General features: G+C 41.2%; 1 protein-coding gene across 3 annotated transcripts in view; it reads left to right on the top strand.

The window, feature by feature from the left end:
* Positions 1–6,847: 6,847 nt before the first annotated feature.
* LOC119860397 (beta-1,3-galactosyltransferase 2-like) overlaps positions 6,848–14,679 on the top strand; it is a 167,778-nt gene continuing 159,946 nt past the window's right edge. For 2 of the 3 annotated variants that reach the window (XM_038414051.2, XM_043490904.1), the window contains exon 1: positions 6,848–6,998. The gene's annotated coding sequence lies outside the window, so the exon portion shown is untranslated. Of the gene's footprint in view, positions 6,999–7,285; positions 7,787–14,679 lie in introns of those variants that run through there. The other variant, XM_043490903.1, reaches the window with a different exon arrangement.

Raw genomic sequence — 14,679 nt, forward strand, 5'->3', positions numbered from 1 at the left:
TTCCGGTATAGGGTGGTGTTTTATGTGACCATCACTTATTAGCACCGTAGTGTCCAGGAAGTGGATCTCTTGTGTGGACTGGTCCAGGCTGAGGTTGATGGTGGGATGGAAATTGTTGAAATCATGGTGGAATTCCTCAAAGGTTTCTTTTCCATGGGTCCAGATGATGAATATGTCATTTATAACACACACTTTGCTTCTCTACAAAAGAAAAAGGACACTAAACTATCTAAACTACTACATGCCACAAGGGGCCACAACAGTGGTTCCCTTAACTCACCCAGCAATATTGTTAATCTATTCAACTATACTCTCAGCCCAGCAGAAGAATCTGTCCTATCTCGGGGCCTCTCCTTTTGCCCCTCCACCCCCAGGAACATGATACAGTTCTGTGGTGATCTAGAATCCTATTTTCAACGTCTCTGACTCAAGGAATATTTCCAACACACCTCTGAACAACGTACTAACCCACAGAGACCTTCCTACCAACACTACAAAAAGAAGGATTCTGGGTGGACTCCTCCTGAAGGTCAAAACAACAGATTGGACTTCTACATAGAGTGCGTCCGCTGACGCAGCCCCCAACTAAAACCTCTCCAATGCATCATCAAGGATCTGAAGGGCGAACCATCACTCTCACAGATCTTGGGAGACAGGCCAGTCCTTGCTTACAGACAGTCCCCCAACCTGAAGCAAATACTCACCAGCAACCACACACCACACAACAGAACCACTAACCTAGGAACCTATCCTTGCAACAAAGCCCTTTGCCAACTCTGTCCACATATCTATTCAGGGGACACCATCACAGGGCCTAATCACATCAGCCACACTATCAGAGGCTTGTTCATCTGCGCATCTGCCAATGTGATATATGCCATCATATGCCAGCAATGCCCCTCTGCCATGTACATTGGCCAAACTGGACAGTCTCTATGTAAAAGAATAAATGGACACAAATCAAATGTCAAGAATTATAACATTCAAAAACCAGTCGGAGAACACTTCAGTCTCTCTGGTCACTCGATTACAGACCTGAGAGTGGCTATTCTTCAACAAAAAAACTTCAAAAACAGACTCCAAGGAGAGCTTGCTGAATTGGAATTAATTTGCAAACTGGATATAATTAACTTAGGCTTAATAGAGACTGGGAGTGGATGGGTCATTACACAAAGTAAAACTATTTCCCCATATTATTTCCCCACCCCCCACCATTCCTCAGATGTTCTTATCAACTGCTGGAAATGGCCCAACTTGATTATCACCACAAAAGATTTTCTTCCTCCCCCCCCCCCACCTGCTGGTAATAGCTCATCTTAAGTGATCACTCTCCTTACAGTTTTCAGAGTAGCAGCCTCTGAAACCTGTGATTATGCAAGGCACTGAATTTAGCCGTAGGCATCCGATGAAGTGAGCTGTAGCTCACGAAAGCTTATGCTCTAATAAATTTGTTAGTCTCTAAGGTGCCACAAGTACTCCTTTTCTCCTTACAGTGTGTATGATAAAACCCATTGTTTCATGTTCTCTGCATGTGTATATAAATCTCCTCACTGTATTTTCCACTGAATGCATCCGATGAATTGAGCTGTAGCTCATGAAAGCTTATGCTCAAATAAATTTGTTAGTCTCTAAGGTGCCACAAGTACTCCTTTTCTTTTTGAGAAATGATTATGGTCTAGGTCAGTGTTTCCCAAACTTGGGATGCTGCTTGTTCAGAAAAAGCCTCTGGTGGGCCGAGCCGGTTTGTTTACCTGCCACGTCTGCAGGTTCAGTCGATCTCGCCTCCCACTGGCCAAGGTTCGCCGCTGCAGGCCAGTGGGGGCTGCGGGAAGCGGCGGCCGGTATGTCCCTCGGCCCGTGCCATTTCCCGCAGCCCCCATTGGCCTGGAGTGGCAAACTGCGGTCAGTGGGACCTGCGATTGGCCGAACCTGTGGATGTGACAGGTAAACAAACTGGCCCGGCCCACCAGGGTTTTTTCCTGAACAAGCGGCCTCCCAAGTTTGGGAAACGCTGGCCTAGGTAATACTTAGGCCTGCCATGAGTGCAGGAGACTGGACTAAATGACCCCTTGAGGTCCCTTCCAGTCCCTATGATTCTAAGAAAACAGCAGATAAGAGCTATAGTAAAAGAATAAGAAATAAAGAAGACAGTGCCCCTCTAGAGCACCGGCAGGGGTGATATATACACACACACACACACACACACACACACACACACACACACACACACACACACAAAGCAATGTTAGGAACACTGAGCCTTAAGGTGGCTCTGAGTAATCAAACTGTGATGTTGATAAAGTTCATGAAAAGTCTGAGCACAAAAGAAACACCTTAAGTAAAATAAAAATAAAAATCAGTGGTCTGATGCCATGGATGTTATTGCCAAGTCCTCCTTTCAAGAACAATGGCTTTGTTCCTAAGAGCTGAAACTTGTTGTAACAAAAATGCAGATCCGAGTTGACAAGAACATTTCATGCAGCCACGTCTAATTCACCAAATTGCTTCAATTGGGAATAATCAAAATGAATTTTTATTTCAAACTTCGCTTAAATCTTATTTTCGTAAATAACGCCCCCCCCAAATGTTTTGTTTTACTCAAATTATTATTTTGGTATGATATTTTTAAATACATTATAAAATGACCTGAAATTATTATTCCCCCCACCCAAAGAACGGCCAGCAAACTGAAATATCAGTTATTTCACACTTCTTTGCTGTATGTGCTGTCTTGGTCCCAAATGGTTCTGAAATGTGATACATAACCAATGTCCTGACTATCTTTGATCACTAATTATTTAATGATATTTTTACATAAGAATGCTTGGGCTAACTAGAAACCTACAACTCTGAACCCACTCCAAACCAAGCTATGAGCAGAGCTACCAAAATGTTCAGAAGCAGATTTGTGCAAAGAGAACTTCAGTAGCTCTGTTTCCAGCCTCGCCATGTCCTCCAAAACCATGTTGCAAATCCCAGAGCATGGGTAACTCCCTGAATTCACCTCTGATGGGTGAAATCCACCTCCTAGGCATGGGGTCAGCACAAAGTCTATATCTCCTGTATTGGCCTTTTGCACCAAGGGTGCAGCCTAAAGTGCACAGATAGTGTGGATACCCTGAAAGGGTCTTCAGGTCCCTACCCCCAACTCCCTTCTATAGTAAAATAGGAAGAGTTCCCTTGCAGTTAGGGACCCCCCAAAACTGCAGAGGAAAATGGAGACAGCATTTGCCACAAGAGAATCAGATTAGCTCTGGAATAGTCCTCCTCATGTCCTAATCTTCCCTGCAGGGATTTAGAACAGCAGTTGATTGCAAAGACTAAAACACCTTCTGATGAATTCCAGGTGTGGAAAATGATAAAAGTGAGAGAGAACACATGAACCTCCTTTCTAGCCCTTTTATTCCATTCTCTCTTATCCAATATTTTTATATTCTCCAAAAATTTCAAAGTAAAAATGAAATCTCATATTATCCTGTAGGGAAAAGCTATTTGTTTTTAACAAGCATCAATATTTCTTATAACGTATTATTAATTTCTTCCAGTGATCCTAACTTTTCTAAGGTAACCATAGAGGAATAGACTTCAAAAGAGCATGAAAATACTTAGATCACATCATAGGAGATGTGCAAATGGCTATTAGCCTTTCTTCCTGTCTTATCTAGAGAGCAAACCTGACAGTCCCTCATCAGATGAGCCAAAATGTGATTCACTTTTCTATTTAAAAAAACCTGCTTAAAAGCATATCTATAAAGCATCTCCTTATCTTCTTAAAAGCATTGCAACCTACATTGTTTCATAACAAAAGTAGTACCTCATTAAGCACGGTAAGTTGCATATGTCTGAGATTTTAAAATTAAAAATGTAATGACTTCAAAATATTTCCTTCTTTTCTTCCTCACTCTCTCTTCCGATGTACAGGGAGATTTCAGGAAACCAGTAAAGTGTCTGAAATCACTATGGCTTATTGCTAAAAACAGCCAAGTCAGCAAACTGTAAATTGGCCATGTCGCAGCCTCAGCTTGACCAAGGCAGGAGGGGAGGGAGTTTTGGGTACCACAGAAAGGGCAGCTTGACCCCGTCCTGATAAGACATTGTGTTGAAGTTGCTGATACATGAATCTTAGAAGAGCAGGATGTGCCCTCAGGAATGTGTCTAACAGGGTCTCAAGTCTGCAAACTCTGGAAAAAACCCACACCTGGTTAATCAACAATCAGAAGGAACGTCTTGCTTGACCATTGAAACTGCTTGATTGACAAGTTTTCTTTAAGATGCATGCCATTCTATTACTAATGTATAAATAAGGGGGGAAAGTATGAGGTAGTTGGACTCTTCTGGACTCTCCCTCTGGATACATCTTGCAGTCCCCAGCAGCGGACAGGCTGCCGCTGTGCCACTCGAGAGCCACACTTAGCATTGTTAATTATCGAGAGTTGGGGGTGTTTTACTAACCTGTTGTGGATGTGTGTGAGTGCTTGAGACTAAGTAAAGTGTAGCTTTAAGTGAAAGCACTCTTGTGTTGTCCTGTTTGTGCCAGCCATCTATCGGTCGGACAGCCGTGTGTAACCTGATTTATTTCCTGACACCACCTCGCACAGAGTAAAAGTTACCAAGAGCTTTGGGTTGAAAGAATCCCGGGTAACACAGAAAGTTCTGCAGTGTTCAGATAGATGGATTTCAGACCTGGGAATCTTTCCATTGATTTCAATTGCCTTTGGATCAAGCCCTCTTTTTGATCCGTTATAAAGGGAAGGGCCAGCACCATAATTTCAATGTGGAATGAGGTTCTAATTCTACTGCCAACAGAATGGAACTCTGTTCAGTCATAAGATTTTGATTTGAGGTCATTTCTAATAATATTAGAATCTTTACATGGGCTATAAAATGAAGGACTAAATTCTGCCTTCAGTTTCATCACTATAAATTCATTAGCTTCAGTCACTGAGTTACTTTAGGAGGGCTTTTGGATCCAGAATGGATAATCTCCAGTTTGGGTTTTTTCCCCCTCCCTAAAGAATAATAGGTTTCTAGCCTTAAAAATGTAAACTGACACAAACTGATTGGTAGATTGGAAAGGAACAAACATCTGGATGTCACTACTGCAGCAGGAAGTGGGGAACAGCTAAAGATCTTACCCATTTCAACGTACATGTCCACTGTGTTGCAGTCAGGATTCTACACAAGGTTCCAGCATCTAAAACATATCTTAACCTGGGCAGCTGGACTGTGCTTACTGTATCTGAAATCCAAAAGTAAAACCTTTTATTTATAGTGCACATTGGAAATATAAAGCTTTCTGTAAGTGCTAAGTATTATTTAATTCCACCTGCAGCTGCAACAGAGTTCACATCTTTCCCTAAGTTGCCGTGTAGTATTGCTGTGCATAGTTAAACAGTTGCCATGTTTCACCCAACGGTGACAGAGCGATACAGCATGAACAGTACCTAAAGCAGAGCTGTGGCACTGCCATGGAGAGTTTCATCCCCATGCCATAGTAAGCATAGCACAATAATTCTGTAGGAAGTTTTAATGGAAACTATGGTGGCAGAGGACAGTGGTTAGGCAGTTGGCGTGCTATGACCATGGCTTATAATAGTGACCAGTACCCTCCTACTGGTACCTTGTGCTCCCTCATCTGTTTGTTGTATCTACCTGATGTCTCTCATCTTATACTTACATTGCAAGAGTGGGGGCCAGGGATCCTACCTGTTTCCTGGTTCAGAAGGAAGGCCATGAACTAATTTAAAACTAGGCTATTTGTTCAAAAAAACATTTCTTGTATGCTGGTCCCTCAGTTTAAACTAGTATATGCATACCTTTTGGGGAAAGAGGATGGCTTCTGTGGAGGTGTTACAACCTGCTGTTCCCCTATTTATCCTTCCTGTAGAAATACATACATTTCCACAATAACACATACATAATTGCAAGCTTAGTACAACAAACTCCAAGTATGTTAAAACTAATTCAGTAGGGTTTAACTTAATTCAGTAGAGTTCATTTAGTATATTGCAGAAAATTATCAGTCTTTCATAATCTTCAAAAACCTCCTCTAGAATTTCTCCATCCACCTTTGCATAAGATTGTTCTCTTGTTTTACAGAGGTAATTTGATATATAGTATAGTGTTAAATGTTTAATGACACATTTTGTCTTGAAGGTACTCATTTAAAGGCTGTGATGGATGGGGAATAAATAGTGTGATTTGTCTAATGTTTTGACACTAAAACATCCATTAATAATAACACTTCTTGCTTTTTCTATTCAAAGCATGGTTTATAAGCTCCTCTTATTTTCTATACTATCTATTCTAATCCACCACGACTAGTTAGAGAAATTTAAGGAAATTGTAATGCCTCTGAAATTGTTTTGCAAATGCCCTTTGTATTTACAAATGAATTCCACTATGTGAAATATTAGTGGTTTAATTTTTTACATTTTTGAGGGGGGTTTAAGCTCCCATTTGTTTTATCTCAGCTGCTCTAAATTCCAATCTCAGTAGGCACTGTTTGTGTGTTCACCATTTTCTTACCCATAGAAGGATTCTGTTTGATATTGACATTGATCTACAGCCATTAGTTTACTGTAAATAGCTTTACAGATGATGGGAAGCGTTCCTTGTCTGTTCTCTACAAGTTCTTGTTTTCAGCAGATGAGAGATGGGCTTAGTGCTAGATCCGAGTGGTAGATTGTACTGTTACTTTATTTGGGGTAGAGGTATGTGACTAAAGGATACTTTTCAACCAGATCAGTGAGGTTCTCAGGTTTTGCCTTCAAAGACAGATCCTGGAAAAATCTTCAGATGCTATAAATTAGCATAGATCAACAGAAGTTAATGGAGCTATGGCAATTTACACCAGCTGTCATCATCACAACACCTAAGTCCCTTTGTGGATACAGACCAAAGTCTCTACAAAACAGCACCACTCCAAGACCCCACAGAATCTTATAAACATACAAGAAGAAAGAAACACTTTTTATCTAATGCATGTCTTCTGAAATGTGAGTTCTTGTATTGGCTTATTTCTGTCTCTGTGGTTAAAATCAAAATATGCTCAGTTTAAAAGGCAAGAAAGCAAATGGAAACTTAAGGCAATGTTCAGAATGTGATCACTATGCTGCAATCTTAGTCTATTGAGAAAGAGAATGTGTTGGGAGTGATCATACACCATACTGGATAAGGCAGGGAAGTGGTTAATCCCCTACAAAGAAAGATAGATAGAGGGCCTGCTGTGCTAGCTAATTAAAGAAAGAGTTTACATCTGGGCTCAGAAGGCAGGTGAGACAGAATTAAACGGCTTTGGCTTTTGCTATGGGAGGAACATAAATTGTCATGTTCCTTCTCTTTCTAGTTTGGAGAGACAACAGGTGTGAGCAGTTTCCTTTTCTGGGAGGCAATATAAGTCTGAATGCCCTACAGGAGGGTCTACTGCAATCCTAGTGTGGGGGAAGAACTGCTGAGTCAAGATAGACAGCAAAGTCTGTTGTTTTGCCTATCCTTTGGTTTAATTGACCTTGGCTTTAAAGAAAAAAAAAACATGAGGGGAAAAATGAAATGGACATTTCAAGTAGATGGCCACTGCATCTCAGTAGCGCCTTTTTGGAAGAGTGGGAACCCTGTAATCAAAGAGTAAAGGACTGTTTATGGATCCAATGTGAGAAGATATTTCTGTTTGGTCTGTTGTATACTCTAGAGGTTTTGTTTCCCTAGAGGATTAAGTCATTCTACCAGCAGAGTCTGTGGACCAGTGAGGGGAAACTAAGGCATGGGTACCGCTGCCAACAGAAAGGTAGGATGCCCTTTATATCTATAGAAACTATTTCTGTGCATATAATGAGCTTAAGGCAAGGGTTCAGAAACAATGACAAGGGTGGCAGAGGAAAGGGCTGGTGGAGAGAATCCTATTGCGTGACACTATTTGAGATCTAAGTGGTGTGTTTTCCTGGCGAAGCTCAGATATGCAAACTCAAGACACTTCTAAATGTATTTTTTCTTGAAGACTGATCTTTTTGTTTTTGTTCAGTGATGCCTAACTGAAGATAACATTGATGGAGAGGATTGCATGGTTTAAGTAATTAGCATTATGATAGAGTTCTTTACATCTAGGGTTTTGGTTTGAATATAGCCTGTTATAGGAGATTCTATCCATGGTGGGGTGAGAATTATCTTATAAAACAAACACATAACAAGTAGTAGGACTTGTCCATATAGATAAATCAGCAGAATTACTGCCACTTATCTGTGTCTAAACTTGTAAATCCCAAACTTTTATATGACTGAAATTAATAGCCTTATAGAATCTTAGACTATAAGGGCTGGAACGGACCTCAGGAGGTCATCTAGTCTAACCCCCTGGTCAAAGCAGGACCAATCCCCAATTTTTGCCCCGATCCCTAAATGGCCCCCTCAAGGATTGAACTCACAACCCTGGGTTTAGAAGGCCAATGCTCAAACCACTGAGCTATCCCTTCCCCCAATTGCCTTTATGTTGTGGCATAATTCTATTATTTTTGATCTGCTTTCACACTTTAGAAAGGAGTTCAGACGGTTCTTTTGGACTGCAGCAAAGTGAGACTCACCGGCATGGTGCCTGCTCCTGGTCATCTTGGAAATTAGCTCTTGTCCAGCTTGGAGCACCCTTTGCAGGCTGGTGTCTCACCTGCCTTAGGCCCCATGTCCCTCCTAGACCCCGGTGACCGGTACCTTGGGGTGCTGCCCCACCACAGTAACCCCACACGCTGGGTCTCCCCTCCCAGGGGAACACCCAACCCTCTACCCCCACCTTGCCTCAGTGGCTACTGCCAGTCGTTATCTAGCCCTGTCACTGGGGCAAACTGCAGTCTGTAAAGGCCACCCATCATTGGCAATGATTGATCACCTAATATTATACTTGATATCCAAATCAGAGCTATGGTGGGCTGCTTTTGGGTGCAAGTTCTGTAGATATGGGCCCTAAACTGGTTTTGGAAAGTATTCCAGGGACTGGAAACAAGATCATTTTAGCAGGAGTAGATCTCATGTAGCCTGGTATATTATTTAGGACTTTAAAAGCGGCAAAGAGTCCTGTGGCACCTTATAGACTAACAGACACATTGGAGCATAAGCTTTCATGGGTGAATACCCACTTCATCAGATGCATGTACTGGAAATTTCCAGAGGTAAGTATAAATATGCAAGCAAGAACCAGGCTAGGGATAATGAGGTTAGTTCAATCAGGGAGGAGGAGGCCCTCTTCTAGCAGCTGAGGTGTGAACACCAAGGGAGGAGAAACTGCTTTTGCAGTTGACTAACTATTCACAGTCTTTGTTTAATTGTGAGCTGATGGTGTCAAATTTGCAAATGAACTGAAGCTCAGCAGTTTCTCTCCCTGAAGTTTTTTTGCTGCAGGATGGCTACCTTAAATCTGCTATTGTGTGTCCAGGGAGATTGAAGTGTTCTCCTGTAGGTTTTTGTATATTGCCATTCCTAATATCTGATTTGTGTCCATTTATCCTTTTACATAGGGACTGTCTAGTTTGGCCGATGTACATAGCAGAGGGGCATTGCTGGCACATGATGGCATATATTATATTGGTGGACATGCAGGTGAATGAACCGGTGATGGAGTGGCTGATCTAGTTGGGTCCTTTGATGGTGTCACTGGTGTAGATATGTGGGCAGAGTTGGCATCGAGGTTTGTTGCATGGATTGGTTCCTGAGTTAGAGTTACTAGGATGCAGTGTGTCATTGTTGGTGAGAATATGCTTCGGGTTGTCTGTGGGTGAGGACTGACCTGCCTCCCAAGGTGTGTGAAAGTGAGGGATCATTGTCCAGGATGGGTTGTAGATCACTGATGATGCATTGGAGCAGTTTTAGCTGAGGACTGTATCTGATGGCCAGTGGAGTTCTGTTGGTTTCTTTCTTGGGCTTGTCTCGCAGCAGGAGGCTTCTGGGTATATGTCTGGTTCTGTTGATCTGTTTCCTTATTTCCTTGTGCGGGTATGTAGTTTTGAGAATACTTGGTGAAGATCTTGTAGATGTTGGTCTCTGTCTTGTTGGAGCAAATGCGGTTGTACCTCAGTGCTTGGCTGTAGACAATAGATAGTGTGGTGTGTGCAGGATGGAAGCTGGAGGCATGAAGGTAGGCATAGTGGTCGGTGGATTTTCGGTATAGGGTGGTATTAAAGTGACCACTTATTTGTATCGTGGTGTCTAGGAAGTGGACCTCCCGTGTAGATCGGCTCAGGCTGAGATTGGTGGTGGTGTGGAAGCTGGTGGAATTCTTCCAGGGTTTCCTTCCCATGGGTCCAGATGATGAAGATGTCATCAATGAAGTGTAGGTAGAGAAGGGGAGTGAGTGGATGAGAGCTGAGGAAGTGTTCCAGGTCAGCCATAAAAATGTTGGCATATTGTGGGGCCATGCGGGTGCCCATATCTGTGCCACTGGTTTGGAGGTATATACTGTCACCAAATTTGAAATAATTGTGCATGAGGATAAAGTCACAGAGCTCAGCAACCAGTTATGCTGTGGCATCATCAGGGATACTGTTCGTGACAGCTTGTATTCAATCTGTGTGTGTGGGATGTTTGTGTAGAGAGCCTCTACGTCCATGGTGGCTAGGATGTTGTTTTCTGGAAGATCACCAATGCAGTGTAGTTTTCTCAGGAATTCAGTGGTGTCATGGAGATAGCTGGGAGTGCTGGTGGCATAGGGTCTGAGTAGAGAGTCCACATATCCGGACAGTCCTTCAGTTAGAGTGCGAATGCCCGAGATGATGGGGCATCCAGGTTTTCCGGGTTTGTGGATCTTGGGTAGTAGTACCCTGAGAGCCCCGACAGGGGTTATTCTATGTTGATTTGTTCCTGTGTTAGTGTAGGGAGTGTCCTGAGTAGATGGTGCAGTTTCTTAGTGTATTCCTCAGTGGGCTCTGAGGAAAGTGGCCTGTAGAATTTGGTATTGGAGAGTTGTCTGGAAGTCTCCTTTTGGTAGTCAGACCTGTTCATGATGACAGCACCTCCTTTATCAGCCTGTTTGATTATAATGTCAGGGTTGTTTCTGAGGCTGTGGATGGCGTTGCATTCTGCACGACTTAGGTTATGAGGCAAAGGATGTTGTTTTTTCACTATTTCTGCCTGTACACATCAGCGGAAGTATTCTATGTCTAGGTCCAGACTGTCTTTTTGACCCTCAGGAGGAGTCCATGTGGAGTTCTTCTTCTTGTGCTGTTGATGGGAGGGTATCCTTTGTCTGAGATGGCAAAAGTAGGTTTCCAGATCACTGCAGAACTGTATCATGTTTGTGGGGGTGGTGGGGCAAAAACAGAGTCAAAAAGAGGATAGACTCTTCTGCCGGGCTGAGTGTGTAGCTGGATATATTGGGACTTCAAATAGCTTAACCAATATTTTGACTTTTATATGTGGACTGAAACATGTAGCTAATGTGGAACGCTGGTGTTATACTGTTGCTCATGGTGGTCCATCCCATTCAGGAGATGCCGTCCCAATTGAAACATTTTTCAGAATAGCAGCCATGTTAGTCTGTATTCTCAAAAAGGAAAGGAGGACTTGTGGCACCTTAAATACTAACAAATTTATTTGAGCATAAGCTTTCATGAGCTACAGCTCACTTCATTGGATGAAGTGAGCTGAAGCTCACGAAAGCTTATGCTCAATTGAAACACTGCTGCCAAACTTGCAGCTAATGTGGGTCATGCATCTTGGTGCATTTTTAATGCTGCTTGTAGAGCCATGTGGTGCCACAAACTGCTTCATGTTGGTTGAGAAGTTTGTGGGCATAATGTTTGAGCCCAGGATGTCGTCGTTTCCTGGCTCTGGTTGGGGTGCACTACAGGTTTCCATATCCTCTTGTTTTATAGGAAATACTATTCCACAACCTCCTTCAACAAATACATGCATGGGGCACCCTTTTTTCTTAATGTGAACACATAAGAGGTATAAATACATTCAAAGTGAACTTGTTTCAAAATTTGAAAGGATATTTACAGAACTATTTTTGGTAGTACTTCCTGGGCTCTGTACATCCCATGCTTCACTAAAAGCTTGTCAAAATTATACAGCAATTACTTTCTTGCTGGGTAACTTCACTCTTCCCAGCTCAGATGAATGTGCCAGTTGTATGGCTAGTTCCAGAGCTGGCTCAGACACTAGCTGTGATCTTTTTCTGAAAGTTCCTTGTGTAAAATCTCAACTACTATAATACCTTTGGAGTTCCTCCTTACATTACCAAAATCTTGATTCTTCATTTGTTTATATAGAACTCTCATAAAGGCTTTCACAATTTCTCCAGGTCTCTGAGTCATGTTAAGGTGCTACTTGAAATGAATAAAAGATGACAAAATTGGGTCCTTACAAAATTAGAGTGAGAACTTATTAGGAGAGAGGAACATTCTAGTCTGTCTCCCTATCAGTGTAGTGTTGTCCCCTTCAATATATTTTTCCAGTGTTTGGACCATCACATTACTGGATGGCATTTTCACCACTTCTGTTGGATAGACAACTTTCTGGAAATCTTTTCTGATAGTTATCGGAAACTTTCTTTTGTGTAACTTTCACATCACTTTTATTTATTCTTCCTTGTACCAATCTGAACAATTCAAAAACTTCCTTGATCGATCTCTCTCTCTTCTAGGCTGTAGCTGGATGCTCATTCCCTTCAGCAAAAGAAATAAGCTATGTGCTGGTTTATAAACACAGTATGTGACATGCTCTTCAGTAGCAAAGTGTTTCAAGACTTTTTTATCTTCTCAGGGTTTTGCGATTTTAAAATTGCATGTTGCAATGCTGTTTTCAATGGCAAGAAGATAAATCCTATTAAACAAAGGCACTGAGTATTCCCTGTATGTTCAGTAAGCATACCATCCTGTCTAAATTCTTTTCAGGGCAGTTGCCAGACTTGTTTCAATAACTCTAGACACATACTGTTTTCATATTTCAAGCCACATTTAATAAGTGTTAAAAATTTCCAGCAGCCCTTCTGTGGGATAATGGTGACATCCACAGACTAATTGATTATTACAGACCTATACACTTTGAAATATCCTTAGTATATTATCAGCAGTGATGCCAGATCCCTTGATCTGAAGAGATCTAAGTCTAAACTTCAAAGTGAGCTAATCAACAAACTTGTTACCTTGTGATGGAATGTTGTGATATCAGGAAAAAAATCAATTTTTACAGCATAATAGCATATCAGGTAGTACCAAATTTATTCAAGGGATTTATAATTTAACAACCAGTGGCCTTCACAAGGAAAATACTTTACATATGTTGTGGCCAGACATAGTATTCTTCTTAAGGTGGTTTCTCTGTAGTCTATTTGGTTTGTAGGTTTTTGTTTTAAATCTTATCCCAGTCTGGAATGATTCTTATCTTTGTTATCTGTAGTTTAAATCTCTGCATTCAGGTTTTTAATAAGTTTAAATACATTCCCATCCCCTCTCAAAAATGCATTTGAAATGTATCCAACGTGGTGGTTCAACACAGAGCTCTTTGAAATTTAAAATGAAAAGTCACTATAGTGCAACCTGTTGTTAGCTGAGAAAAGCATATGTAAGTGCCTTTTTTTGGTAAGTATTTAGGAAGCTTTTAGATATCCCCTCAGGTACCTGTGGATTTCAGCATAGAGTATGATATTGTTTGTTCAGAGTACATATTAGCATTTTTTTTATGCTTCAATACTTTTTAGACATCTGGGAATTCTTTTGTCAAACTGGTTCTCTAAACCTGTTTCATTTTCTCTGCACCTAGGAAAAATTATTCTTTTTAATATAACTTCCCATCTTACTGCAACAAAGTGAAATCGTGCTGATGGCAGTTTCCCTAATTAACCAAGGATTACTCTATTCCCTATGATGACGAGGCTTGAATTATAATTCAAAGTTTAATAAGGATATTTGAATAACTGACCTAGCACTAGAGGTGTCTGTGTATCTTTTTCAGACAGCACAAAAGAGAAAATTCTTTGCCTCAACCATCTTGAAATATTAGAACCTGTGAATTCTTCATTAGCACTGACTCCCCCAAGAGTTGAATGTTCATTGCTTTTCAGAATTAGGTTCACAAGTAGTGTACAAATGGTTGAGCAGAGCTGGTTTACTGATTTTTTTTTTTTTTTTTTTTTTTCCCCTTCCCCTAAAAAAAATTAAGTTTGACAAGAAAACTCTTGGTCAAAAATGTTGTTCATTTTGGTTCCAAATAGATTTTTAAAAATGTTCTCTCATGAAAATATTTGATAGTGGCTTTTTACCCCAGGATAGGGATAAAAAAAAATCAGAATTTCTCATGGGGTGCAAATCCTGTTTTCCAGACAACTCTAAGACTGAGACACTGAAGCAGAGTCCTGGAAGGTGACTGAGGGAAGCCTCGATGACAGAAAAGAGAGAGGAGAACTGGTGCTTGGCACACAGGGAGAGGGAGACTGGTTCATGAGTAGCACTGTCAAAAAAGTAAGATCAAATCCTAAATCACCTGATGATTTTAAAACTATAAAATGACTTAAAAATACATTGGGCCTGATTCTCATTTGCCTAAATACCCTTTTACAAAAGTACCTTACACTCACATTAAGGCCATGTCTTCATTGCAGAGTTAATTTGATTACCTATGCTTACATTACTCCTCTCCAGCTGGTCTAGCTACCCTTTGTTCAACTAACCTAGTTCCCCTTTGTTCTTAATGCTGCAG

This window comes from Dermochelys coriacea, chromosome 8 (genome assembly GCF_009764565.3).
Source record: "Dermochelys coriacea isolate rDerCor1 chromosome 8, rDerCor1.pri.v4, whole genome shotgun sequence".
NCBI classification, from domain to species: domain Eukaryota; kingdom Metazoa; phylum Chordata; order Testudines; family Dermochelyidae; genus Dermochelys; species Dermochelys coriacea.